This window comes from Schistocerca americana, chromosome 6, assembly GCF_021461395.2.
Source record: "Schistocerca americana isolate TAMUIC-IGC-003095 chromosome 6, iqSchAmer2.1, whole genome shotgun sequence".
NCBI classification, from domain to species: Eukaryota; Metazoa; Arthropoda; class Insecta; order Orthoptera; family Acrididae; genus Schistocerca; species Schistocerca americana.
In genome coordinates this window covers 29,789,008-29,802,025 of record NC_060124.1, presented here as the reverse complement: position 1 = coordinate 29,802,025, position 13,018 = coordinate 29,789,008, and the positions used below count along the sequence as shown (strand labels likewise).

Here is a 13,018-nt window from a genome sequence, read left to right as displayed (position 1 = left end):
AATTTCATTATTGTTTACATCTGGTTTCAGCCAACTTTCTGTCCCTAGTACTACGTGAGAATTGTAACCGTTTGTTAATGAGACCAGTTCTGGGACATTTCTATAGACGCTTTACTATTAGCACATTAATATTCGCTCTGCTTGGGCCAAGGTACGACACCAATTACCAATTTAACGCATGGGCCAGGGTTACTAAGTATGGCTGGGCCTTCTTAATATGTGGTGGAAAATCTAAAGTGAAAAAGAGAAAACACGCTCACGCTTTATAGATTCTCCGACAGCTCTCACAGTACGTGTCATTACAAGCCATGCAGCGAGAACTGTCATACTATTAACACACTTTGTTAAAGCTCATTGACGAACGTCTTAAAGAAGTATACACTGGGTAATTTATCTTTAAGAAAGAAAACAGCTCATTGCACACAATTGTACTGAAACAGTAATATCCTATTCTTTAAGTAATTAGGAATATTAACTACAGCTTCACCATTTTTATGTTCTTAATGGATATTTATGAATAATTCGAAAGGAAAAATAATGTACTTAATTACAATACTATATGAGTAAATGACACTTATTTTTCTTCATTAAAACTGACTTTAGCCATTAAAGGAGTAAATAATACTTCTACTGAAATATTTTATTGCCTACCTAATGATATGAAATTCTAGACAGACAGTACAGCTATTTTTAAAGCAAACTCGAAGGGACCCTTTTATGCAAATTCTCCTGTACCACGTAACCCCCTTTTTTGAACTGGACAACTGTGTATGAACGACGTGCTTCTGTTATTTATTGCTATTATGTGGTTTTCGAATGTTTGATACGCAGCTACAGCATATTTAAGCTGAATGTATCTTTAACAGCCTGTAAGTTTGTTAGTTCCACACGATTAAGATGTGTCTTATAATGCCACATGATATGAAGGGCGTTCAATAAGTAATACAACATATTTATTCTCGGCCAAATTCGATTGAAAATAATGTGGCCTTCCTTGTGGGACATCGTCGAATATTCCCGCTTCAGCACCTATAGTTTCATGAAGTTGAAATGGGTGACGGCGCCATATGTAATCTTCAAACTGGCGTCCGTAACAGGGGTGCGTTCCAAGCAGAGGGCTATATTGTTCTTTTTTTTTGGCGGGAAACAAAAGCACCGGAGATATTCATATTTGCTTGTAGAATGTCTACGGAGACATGGCAGTGAACAAAAGCACGGTGAGTCGTTAGAGAAAGCGTCTGTGAGCATCGCAACAAGGTCGCGCAAACCTGACGCATCTCCCGCGTGCAGTTCGGCAGCACACAACAGTTATCTCGGCAATGTTGGAACGTGCGGACCCTCTCACTCGTGGTAGTCGATGGATCCCAACCGAACACCTCGCTGTTCAGCTGGACGTCTCTGTTCGTAGTGGCGACACACTCGTCTAGTTGGGGTACTGTTCACCTCTGTCCATCCTACAGCCCAGATCTCGCACCTTCCTTCTGTTTCGGTCAATCAAGGGTGCACTCCGTGGGGAACGTACGTGGATGATGGGGAGGTTATCGATGCAGCAGGAAGCTGACTCCGACATCGTCCAGTAGAGTGGCATACAGGCCATTGCCAGTAAGGTTGCGTTAGGCCGTCGCAGTGGACGGATATTATGCTGAAAAATAGGGGTTTGTAGCCAGGAAAGTGAAGAACAATATGGTGTATTGGAATCCCTAATAAAACCAACCTGCTTTCAGAAGAAAATGTGTTGCCTTACTTACTGAACGCTCATTGTAAATGTAACCAACCCAGTGACACCTTGGGTTTCGAAGAGCTCTCCTTGAATCTTTACTACAGCACAGCTATATTTTCACTACAACCCACATTTCAAATGGCTCGATAGGAGTGTCATATTGTATGAGCGGATAGACCTGTGTGTGTGTGTGTGTGTGTGTGTGTGTGTGTGTGTGTGCATACATCATCCACTTCCTAGTTCCAGAAATTCAGTGCAGGGTATTACATAATCGAGGCACAGTACAGCACCAGTTCTAAAAGCAACAACTACAGTAGAAAGATAATTTATTCCCTATCCACGAGGATAGGGAGCAACATTGCAGGAATGCTTGTCTTCAGTTTAATCTCAGCGAACTTGAGGAGACTTACGCCGCTGCTAAATAAGTCTCTAGAATAACTGGTCACTTTCTGTTCAGAAATTCTTATGCGTTTCGGACACAGTCAGATATAGAATCACACGTGTCAGCTGTCAGTGCTCTCTTTGATGGCTGACACATGTGGATACAAATCTTGTATGAAGACTTTTCGTTTTGATGATCTGATGCTGCGCTGTGCCCGAAACGTGTTAACAAGCAAAAACTGTTGCGCAGAAAGCGATCAGTTATTTTAGCGATCTATTCAGTAGCAGCAAATATGTCCTGAAGTTCTTCGTCTCGCACCTTAAGTAAGTCTCAGTGAACTGAAAGTGCGGTAAATTGTTCAAAAGGGGGGAATAATTAGGAGGAGACATCCATTTCCGGTATTCGCTTTACAACCAAGTTGGAACCGGCTGCTTAGATGTGGGAGTATTTGGGAGGGGATTTCCGGGTTATTTCTTTCTTCCATCATCCATTCCATATCCGAGACGGAAGAGGGGGTGTTTTAGAGCTCTGTTCTTTACATAAAATGCACCTGACCCTCAAGTGAAGCAAAGGAATATCTGGCAATGGATTTCCTGATACGGGACCCACCACCTAATAACTAATAAAAATCTCCTGGAAACCTAGGTCGTATCGGTAGGATTAGATATATGTTTTGATTTGATTCTCGGACAATGTCAGAAACTCTTATACAATTAAAAATGTGTTTGTGAGGTATATTTTGTCCTTTTTCCGCACTGGCTAATGGAAACTCTCCGGCCAATGATGTAACAGCAAGTGACAGAAAATAAGAGAGATTTCTGAATTTGCTCCATGAGTTAGACGCTTTGTGATTAGTTGGACAAATACGCAATTACTAGTTTTGTAAATAAACTGTGCCTGTGCGTCATAATGCACGTGTGAGGGACTCATCAACAGCATAAGGATTGTATATCACCTTGTATCATCAATTCCTTGACGAGAGTGCGGTACACGAAATTGAAAATGTTTCTCGAGCAAATGCGATATCTGAGACTGGTGGCAATTCAGGTCCGTATGGGCAAAAAAATTTTTTTTATGTAGTGACAAGTCACAGGCCCCTGTTTTTGAAAAGTAATCAAGCTCATGTTTTACAAAATGCATCAACTTTCTCCTCAGTGGCTGACAAAAAACATCGGCCTGACTATAAGTATCCTTGGGGCTGAAGTTTCCTTTATCAGGCACTCTGAGTGATCCACGTACGGTAGAACGAGCTAGAAAGCCCTTTCCAAATACTGGAGATTCCTCGAGTCAGAAATCCGCTACGAGTTTCTTCCTGCACAAATCCTATGCAAGCCATACAACAGCAGAGGCAAAATGACAGAACGAGCTCGACGTTTCGCAACAGTGTGCTAATGGTGTAATGTTAAGCTCATATCCCGACTGACCCTACTGCCACAAATAATTCCAGTAGAAAATGTGACTGACCAATTTTTGAATGACTATATTAGACAGTGTCCTCGTGAAATTAGAGTAAGGCGTAGTCAAATCAAAATCAGACGGATGGAAAAGAAGTAAGCTCTCTATTATGTGGGTGGGCCCACACGTCGCCAAGATTGTTCAGACTGCAGTGCTAAAGTTTCGCTGGGAATCCCTTACGCATTCTCCACGCAGTCTCGATCTCTCCCCATATGATTTCCAGATTTTTGATGCCCTGAAGAAAGTTATTCTTGGCCGTCGACTGCTTCGGACGAAGAGGTGTACGCTTGGGTACAATCAAGATTCCGTAGGCGACCGCATGCATCCATGAAAGCATTGATCGTCTTATCTCACATTTGACAAATGTATGAACAGCTATGACGATTACTTTCGAAATAAAGAAGAATTTACTCATGGTTTTTTTTTTTCGTATGTCACGTTTTCATTGACTGTCCCTAGTATAACTGAATCGTATACTTCGATCAAAGCATTGCTGTAGAGAAGACTCCAAAAACTGTTTCATTAACTTATTTTTCGCAATAAGACGTCTGAACTACGTGTTATTGAGTTAAGGACACAGTTACTGTGGGCTTTTTATATTCCTACATCGTTCTGAAAGAAACTCTTTTAAGTACCGCAGTACTGAGGAAAAAGTAATTATGATTTGAGTTCCTAGAAAGAAAAATAATAAAATCCAGGATACTTTACTTCTACGAAAATATTTGCCTTAGGAAAAGTAATTAGAAGATTATCTTTGGTCTTTTTATGTCAAATAAAGGACGAGAAAATCCAGTAATGTGTCATTTTCATTTTATGTTCGCAGGGGGATTTTAGGAGTTACAATTTCGTTAACGGATGTATTATAGCGTGTAACATACAGTTTTTGTGTTCTTTTAGGAATGACGTGTGGATCACATTCTTTTGAGAAGCCTGTACAAATTATGTGTCCCATTTCAGTCATCTGTACAACAGAAAGTAAACAGTTTGTGAGTAATGAGAGACGGACATGGGTGTTCCTAATGCGCTGCGTAAATCAGCGACAATCCCGTGTTTAACTATGTTAGTGCTGTAATAAACATATATTGGAATCAAAATATAAAACGACTGATTACAGGGTTTTTTTCTGTTGACGTCCCTAACAGTCGTGGTTATCACTATACTAAGACACTCTTATCCTGTCATTATTCGTAATCAGTATAAAATTCTGGTCTCTGTGTAAGACATCTGATGCTGCATTCCTTAGAAGTTACTCCAGTCAAGTAGTGACGAAAATTGGTTACATGATGTCCTTGAACACACATGTCACTTGTGTTCAAGAGCACGTAGAACACACTATGGTACTTGAAAAAAGTTTCCGCAAAGTAAATATTTTGGTTCTATTTGCATCAAGAGTCTTTTTAGCACTGTATTAGGTGTGTATTGGTATGAAATATATTTTATAGCGTACAGATTCCGAAATTGCAAAGAGCACCCGAAAGACTCAAAGGGAAATATCGAATGCTATATCGCTCGTCGCACGACTCAGCGTTAAGATGTTGGACTCCCATTTCTGTTTGTTCCCATCTTATTTGATCAGTAGATGGTAAGTGTGAAATTACCACGAGAGTATGCAGTAACTAGCTGATACACTGAAAGGTACTTGTTGGATTACTAAGATTAATGGTAGCAAAAATCGTTGGAAATGTCTGGGGGTTGCAATAGACAAAACTTGTGAGGAACTAGCAGATGATCGTTCCTGGCCTATCATCAGACAGCCCATCTATTTTTCTTTTTTTTTTTTTTTTTTTACAGTTTTGAATCGATAATTAACCATAAGTACGATTGTCGTACCGGTTTTATGTAGTGAAAAACGAAACACTGAAGTCCTTAATTTGAGAGAGATTTTAATCTAACCCTGCGCAACATAACGCTAACTCGGTACCGCCTGAGGGAGAAGACTACTAGACCCGTGTTTGTAATTCGTACAGTAGTTTTCTTATTTGTCCTGCCGCCTACAGCTACGTGGGACAGGGATACTGGTAATTTAATCATTGCAAACTAGAACATTTATTTACATTCTCTTGACCAACTGATACAGAATTGACAATAAAAGAATGAAAAATTACTTCATGTAATTGCGCTGTAGGCATTCGCAACTGACTAAAAATTGAGGTCGTGAAAGATCACAGTGAGGCGTCCTGTGTGCAGTGAGGAAATGGATACTGGAAATGGATACTACATAGGAGGAGATGTCAACGATGCAATCACGATACATGTTCCGCTAAAGGAATCTATAGAAGCCGAAAGCGAACATACATACTCAAGCAAAGAAAACTACAGAGCATGTACGAGACAGAGGGAGGAATTTACAGCTCCGATAATTAAGGCTTCGGCACTTATTATGGATCAGATGGACAATTTCGGGACCAAGTTTTTCCCAAAGAGCAAACCAGACACCCACGCTAACTGAGAGAATGATTGTAAATTATCTCATTATTTAACTACTCTCCAAAAGCGGAAAGAGTAACACTTATGAAGCTGTCAATTGCTCTGGTGCTAACCACGTTTGCAATTACCTATTTCTTACCATATCAGCTTGTAGGCTGATACGGCATCAGTCATCTATTCCTTCCGACAAGGATCTGATTCGTGCAGCAATAACCTCGATATTGAACTTACTCCCAGTTATTCCCCACTTTCATCAAACTATGAACAACGACGAAGCTATTCTTCATAAGATGTACAACTTCCCAACTCCACCTGACCGAACTTTATACAATTACATAATGATCTGCCTGCACTTCTAGCATCCCCATCGCTGTCTCGACTGTACTCTTCGCACCGCCAAAGCTATCATAACTCTACGTGCCCCGAAAGCTATGTCGACTGAACTGCTCGCGGTCCCAAAGCTATCACCTTCCATTTCAGCGACCAATACGGCATCTTGACCGCGTTTCTTCGCAGTCCTCTCCGACCAATCCCCTGTCACGCTTTCCTGCACGACGGTACAGACCAGTCAAAGTCTGAGAAGAGCGCTTAGGAGCACATCTTGTTTGGGGTCCTTCTGCCGACAGGAGACCGTCCCCGATGAATCCGACGACCCAAGTAAATGCTTCTCCGGAAAATTCGTCGCGGAAGTCCGTTTCTCCACAGAGCACTACCTACGAGTCGCGTAGGTCGCACAGGAATGTGCAGTTGGCCGCTCCTCCAGTCTTTTTAAGATGTCTACCTCGCAATTGTGCCACGAAAACTAATGGAGGCTCTCTGACCACCTCCACCAAGGCAGAGCGGAAATCAGTCCTAACATTCAGCTGAACTTACATTCTCGTGCACTACAGTCAACTACCACACAGTTGGAAATTTCTGTTTAGAAAGGGAACTTAAAAATTAAAACAGAACGCAGGTTATGCGAACAGAATTTGAAAACAGCGAAAAATATAAATAAATTGTTGTGGACATGTTGGGAATGTGAATCTCGCGGGGAGCGTGCAAGGGATAAGTCCCTGCAGACGCACTATCCTCTGTGCCCGCGGTGGCTCAGATGGATAGAGCGTCTGCCATGTAAGCAGGAGATCCCGGGTTCGAGTCCCGGTCGGGGCACACATTTTCAACATGTCCCCAATGAAGTGTATTAACGCCTGCTTGCAGCTAGGGTATCCATTTAATTATCATTTCATTTCTAGCAAAGCTGCATGGTCATCCACGGTAACTGTTCTTTCGGGAACAGATACTACCGTCATATATAGTTAAATGAATTAAGTTAGAGGGAAGCGGGACGATAAAGATCTAAGATCATCGTAAGAAAGAGTATACTGGCTTGGAGCACTGTATCTGATGTAGATCCAATAAACGGCTATGTTACCCTTCTCTACAAACATAACTCAAGGCAGAGTGGTAGTGAATATGCGACAGTCGGTTGAATGGAATCGTCACGTTAAGATGGAACAATGTGGAGACGTGACAGAATGTCATAAAGGAGCCGTCGCATTAGGCCCAACCATGACCACACCTTATATAAAGTTTCAGGACTTGTTGGTGTATGAAAGTTGCTAATGCAGCTTGGCTACAGGGAATCGTTTACGACTCGCAGGCATCGAACATGGCATAAGATTAATGGTTGTAAGAAGTCACTAAGTGGCAGCGACCTGAGGCGAGTGTCACCACTTGTCACCGACTATCTTCTTCAAACACGACGGAATTACTGCTGTTATTGAATGAAAACCCATCTCAACCTGTTCTCGAGTGAACACTGCAGGGTTGTTAACACTGGGCCGGCCGGGGTGGCCGAGCGGTTCTAGGCGCTTCAGTCTGGAACCTCGCGACCGCTACGGTCGCAGGTTCGAATCCTGCCTCGGGAATGGATGTGTGTGATGTCCTTAGGTTAGTTACGTTTAAGTAGTTCTAAGTTCTAGAGGACTGATGACCTCAGATGTTAAGTCCCATAGTGCTCAGAGCCATTTTTTTGTTAACACTGGACATCTGGAGTCCTGTACCTTGTAAAAGGCCACAGATCACAGTGGCACATAAATCTGCACATCTTCACAGGATCAAAAAACACAGAAATTGGACAGTAGCTGGAAACATGTGATGTGGTCCGACGTCTCGCAGTTTTGCCTCTTTCGAAATGATGCAGGGGGTCGAGTGCATTGATTCTCTTATGAGCCGTTCAGCCCATAACGTGTGAAGGAAGTAGTTCAGGCCGGAAGTGGTTCTGTGATGTTTAGGGGAGAGGTGGGTGAGCTTATGCCATGGCTTGGGCCGACTCATTTAGATTGTTGTTGTTGTTGTTGTTGTTGTTGTTGTGGTCTTCAGTCCTGGGACTGGTTTGATGCAGCTCTCCATGCTGCTCTATCCTGTGCAAGCTCCTTCATCTTCCAGTACCTACTGCAACCTACATCCTTCTGAATCTGCTTAGTGTATTCATCTCTTGGTCTCCCTCTACGATTTTTACCCTCCACGCTGCCCTCTAATGCTAAATTTGTGATCCCTTGATGCCTCAAAACATGTCCTACCAACCGATCCCTTCTTCTAGTCAAGTTGCGCCACAAACTTCTCTTCTCCCCAATCCTATTCAATACCTCCTCATTAGTTACATGATCTACCCACCTTATCTTCAGCATTCTTCTGTAGCACCACATTTCGAAAGCTTCTATTCTCTTCTTGTCCAAACTAGTTATCGTCCATGTTTCACTTCCATACATGGCTACACTCCATACAAATACTTTCAGAAACGACTTCCTGACACTTAAATCTATACTCGATGTTAACAAATTTCTCCTCTTCAGAAACGATTTCCTTGCCATCATTTAGATTACCGTATATTATTCTTGGCTACAAAGCGTTGCCCTTTGTATGTTGGGAACACTCATCTTCCAAAATGGTAACAGCCTCATATACAGGGCTGCACGCTTACGTTGCTAGTTTGACGAACATTCAGGCACTCTATTACACCTCGTATGCCTCGCTAAATCACCGCATCTTAATACCATAAAAATGCTTCGAACTATTTTAAACAGCATTAAAAACGTTGAAGTCAATATCCCCGCTCTATAGGATTATGTAGTGCTGAGCATGCTGGGGGATGGGGGAAAGGGGGTGAGTGATTGGTGGTGACAGGGCAAACACTTCGAACAGTCAACGAGAACTTTTATTGATCTTGATATGTGGTGTAGTGAGGCAGGCACACCTCTCCTCGTTGACCTTGGCTGGGCTAATGATTGGGGGGGGGGGGGGGCGGCTTCTGCCTGTTGCTGCTGAGTTGGCGCGTCGCACTGCTGAGGCCGGTAGCCGCGGTAGGCGAAAGCCACTGACGTCAGCGCGATGTCCTGCGATGGGGGCCCACTCGGAAGATGACCCCTTAGCTCTGCACGCGGCTACAGTGGTGCTGTGTGCGAGGTGCAATCCTCGGACAGAAGTTAGCCAGCGGCTAGCACAGTGGCGCCAGATCCAATTAGGAACTCGGCGGGGGCAGACAGACGACAAGTCGGCAGGGCAGTGACACAAAGTCCTCTGTGCAGCCCTGTATCGAACCCATGGCTACCGCTGGAGTAACCGAGTCATATTGCTGTTCGGCGTCGCCTCGACATTTCTTTGGTATCGACGTGGTATTACTGGCTTCTGGCGACGACAAGTGATCCCTCCCTTAAAATCCAGCCTTATTCACGCGCCTCCAGTGCCCATTTGCTTCACTAAAACCTGGTGCCTACTCATTTTGCCATAATAAGAGACTCGTCCTGTTGTTGTGACATCTCCCCACTTGCTACACAATTACCACTGCGCAGCATCGTTTACCACTGAGCTCGGCTAAACTCTCTGCTCAGTCCACTGGTATGTTTGTACTGTGATCCACATGTCGTTACATTGGTGGCTGTTAAGGGGCTCCAGAACGCCCTATACTTGCAATGTTAAAATAACACTTATAAATTACATCTTTACTCACAAAGTATTTGAGGTAGGAAGTTGAACTTTTTACAGATTATTTATTGGAATATGGGCTACAACTTAACCCTGGGATTTTACAAAATTTTAGTTCAGTTATTAAAGAAGATTTTTTTTCAATTGTAATGAAAATTCACAACATTTGTTTGCAATTTTTTATTTATATATTCAAAAATATACCGTTTTTTGGAAAAAGGCTGTGTTAAATTATGCAGAAGGTACTGTGTAACGTTTACTGAAAGTTTGAAACAAATATGTTTGGAAGATCCTTAGAAAACATGTAATTAGTATGAGAAAATAAAAGTTTTGGGAATCGAGCGACAAAGATTGGATTAACTTTTTAGTGCATTCCAGGTCCATAGGATGGATTATCTTCATCCTCTGCAAACTCCTCCTCCAGCTTCCTCTTGTTCCTCCTCCTGTTTACTCTTGCTTGTATTTCTAGACTCTTTACAGCCCTGTCTGCAGCCCGAAGGCGTTCCTTGTCTAAAGCAAGCATCGCTCGTTGTTGTGTTCGTAGATTTTGCTACAATTTTCTTCAGTTGCAGTTACTGCAACACTGTTCCAAAAGGTGGTCATGTATGAACACTTATCACATTTCAGTTGTATTTCACTAGCAAGTCCTACATGCTTTATTATGGAGAGTTCCAAACCAACTTCACTACAATGAATACATCTTACACAGTTTGAAAAAATTCCTTTGAGAACCGACATATCAAATATTTCATTCACATCCGATTCACCCATAAAACATTCATAGTTTTCACTCATTGAACCTAGCTTCTTCTGTGAAGTATTTTCTTTCCCACTTTGACTGCTATGGGCAGGTGTACTTGAGAGGTTAGGTTCACTCACTTGGTTATCGTCTTTATTGCTTACAGTAATAACACATACCTTTGGCTTTCCAACATTTCTCCTTTTCTTAAAAGCCTTCAGAGTATTTCTAATAACTTTACTTTTACTCATTATTATACTTCAACAAAACAGAGACTCAAGAAACAGAATTAATTACGAATATTTTCGAGATAACGACAGAGTAAATAAACATGAAACAATCGACAATCACACCAGTGATATATATTGAACCATCACAGGTTAGCCACAACACATACTTTATCTCACATCACTAAAATGTACCTGATGAACACGGACGTTAATAATAACACCATTTGACAGCAGTTTAACAGCGCCACAGTGGGTCACGCCCATGTAGAACACATTTCAACAAAAATTTAAAAATAGTTGTAGTCTTCGGAATTGAATAAATTATATATCTATTAAAAGGTAATAGTCTGTAGATTCAGAAAACGCAAAAAAAGTAAAAATTGAACTTTTCATGATTTTGAGCCTTTCCGGAGCCCCTTAATGCAATGCTCTATAACACTTTCATGCTTACTTCTGATAAAGACTAACAACTTTCTGACCAAATACTTGATGTAGGATGTAATCATCAATGACTGGTTTTAGGTGACTGTAACATACTTGATGAAAGTTGTGGACTCTCTTCATCGCCAAACTGCGGCCATTAACAAGGCGGAGGCAGTGTTACGCGGTATTAGCTTGACCTTTACGGGGATGACTAGTTGTGGCTGTGATTCATGTTTTTCCATTGTTGTAGTTGGTGAGGTTGTCCTTTTATTCATTGTTAGACCCAATTCACCACTGGAGAAAACCTGCTTCCAATCGCTTATAACCTCTAGCAGTAAACCCTTTTCTTCCCGCTTTCCATCCATTTACCTGTCTCAAATTTTGTTGGTGACGATGGTCCACTATACATTCCAGCTCAATTGCCATTCTTCTTTCTCACGCCTTCCCAATTGTCATTTGCTTGGATCAATGGTTCCTGTTTCATTTCTTCTGTTTTGTAAGCTTGTGTTCCAGCCACTAACATCTGTACTTTATTGTTTACTTATTTTCACGCGCACGTCATTGACATTATCCACACAGCATCTCGTCGTACGCTGTGGAAAGACTTTTTTTTAACCTTCTGTCACCGCCACTAACTTTTAGCAAGCAACGGTTTGAGGAAAATGAAACTGGCGCGGAAAATATTTGTATGACTGACACAGAACCTCCCATCACAGAAAATGCGGGAAAGCGTGAATTCGATTCTGTCACAGGCGCACATACCCTCGTGTCCCACGTGCTCTGTCCCGAGTAATTTGCTGTGCCTTACGATTGAGTGAGTGAGAGGAGCAGACTTGTTTAATAACCAGCTGAAAGCAACACAAAATGGTGCGGACGGTAAAGCAGCATGTGTTCATTGTTGCGTGTTATGCGAAACACAATTCGTGGAAAACGTGTGCGGAACTGTTTTCGCATGTTTTTAAGACTGGAAATATTTTGGCAGAATCTCCAGCCAAGTCTGCAACGCAAAACATTGTGTCAAATGGCCAGAAACTGGCTCTGTAGTGAATAAAAACCGTAACTATTAGAAAAATAGTAGTTCAACACCAGAAAATATTGCTCGATTGAAGGTAACCCTGGAACAGAGTCCTACTTCTTTTATCTATGCAAGTGGAAATAAAGAGATCATCGTGTCGAAGCATTATGAAAACGGACCTGCATCTGTAACCTTAAAAATTGTTGTGAATGACGTAAAGCGTCCGTACGAACTTGTGGATGTTGATTTCTGCCGGTGGTTTTGAAGTGAAGTGGAATCAGGACTTTTGCCTCCTCGTTTCATAAGATGAGGCCTGGTGCAGCCCGGCAGGCTATGTGACCTCACAGAAGACACGCCATTATTTATCAAAAAATCAGCATCAATACTTTGGAGAGACGTTTCACAATGTGAAAATTGATGTTTGGTGCGCAGTATCTGGTTTCCGTATCGTGACACGATTCTTTCACGAGACTCGTAATGCTAACTGGTACATCCAGAAACTGTTTAATCTATGTTTTGATCAACTCACAGAAGATGAGGAGAGGAGAAGACGAACAACAACAGCAGTGCAATCTACAAGCCACGTCGATTGCCTGGTATTTCTTCCTCCGATTTTTGCGTGTGGTGCCAATTTTATGGTCGGGTGTATTCAGATCATCCT

General features: G+C 42.0%; 1 non-coding gene across 1 annotated transcript; it reads left to right on the top strand.

Annotated features, from left to right (window-relative positions):
• The first annotated feature begins 7,061 nt into the window (after window positions 1-7,061).
• Window positions 7,062-7,136, top strand: Trnat-ugu. The gene has a single exon. It is a non-coding gene; the product is annotated as a tRNA-Thr (tRNA).
• Window positions 7,137-13,018: the final 5,882 nt, after the last annotated feature.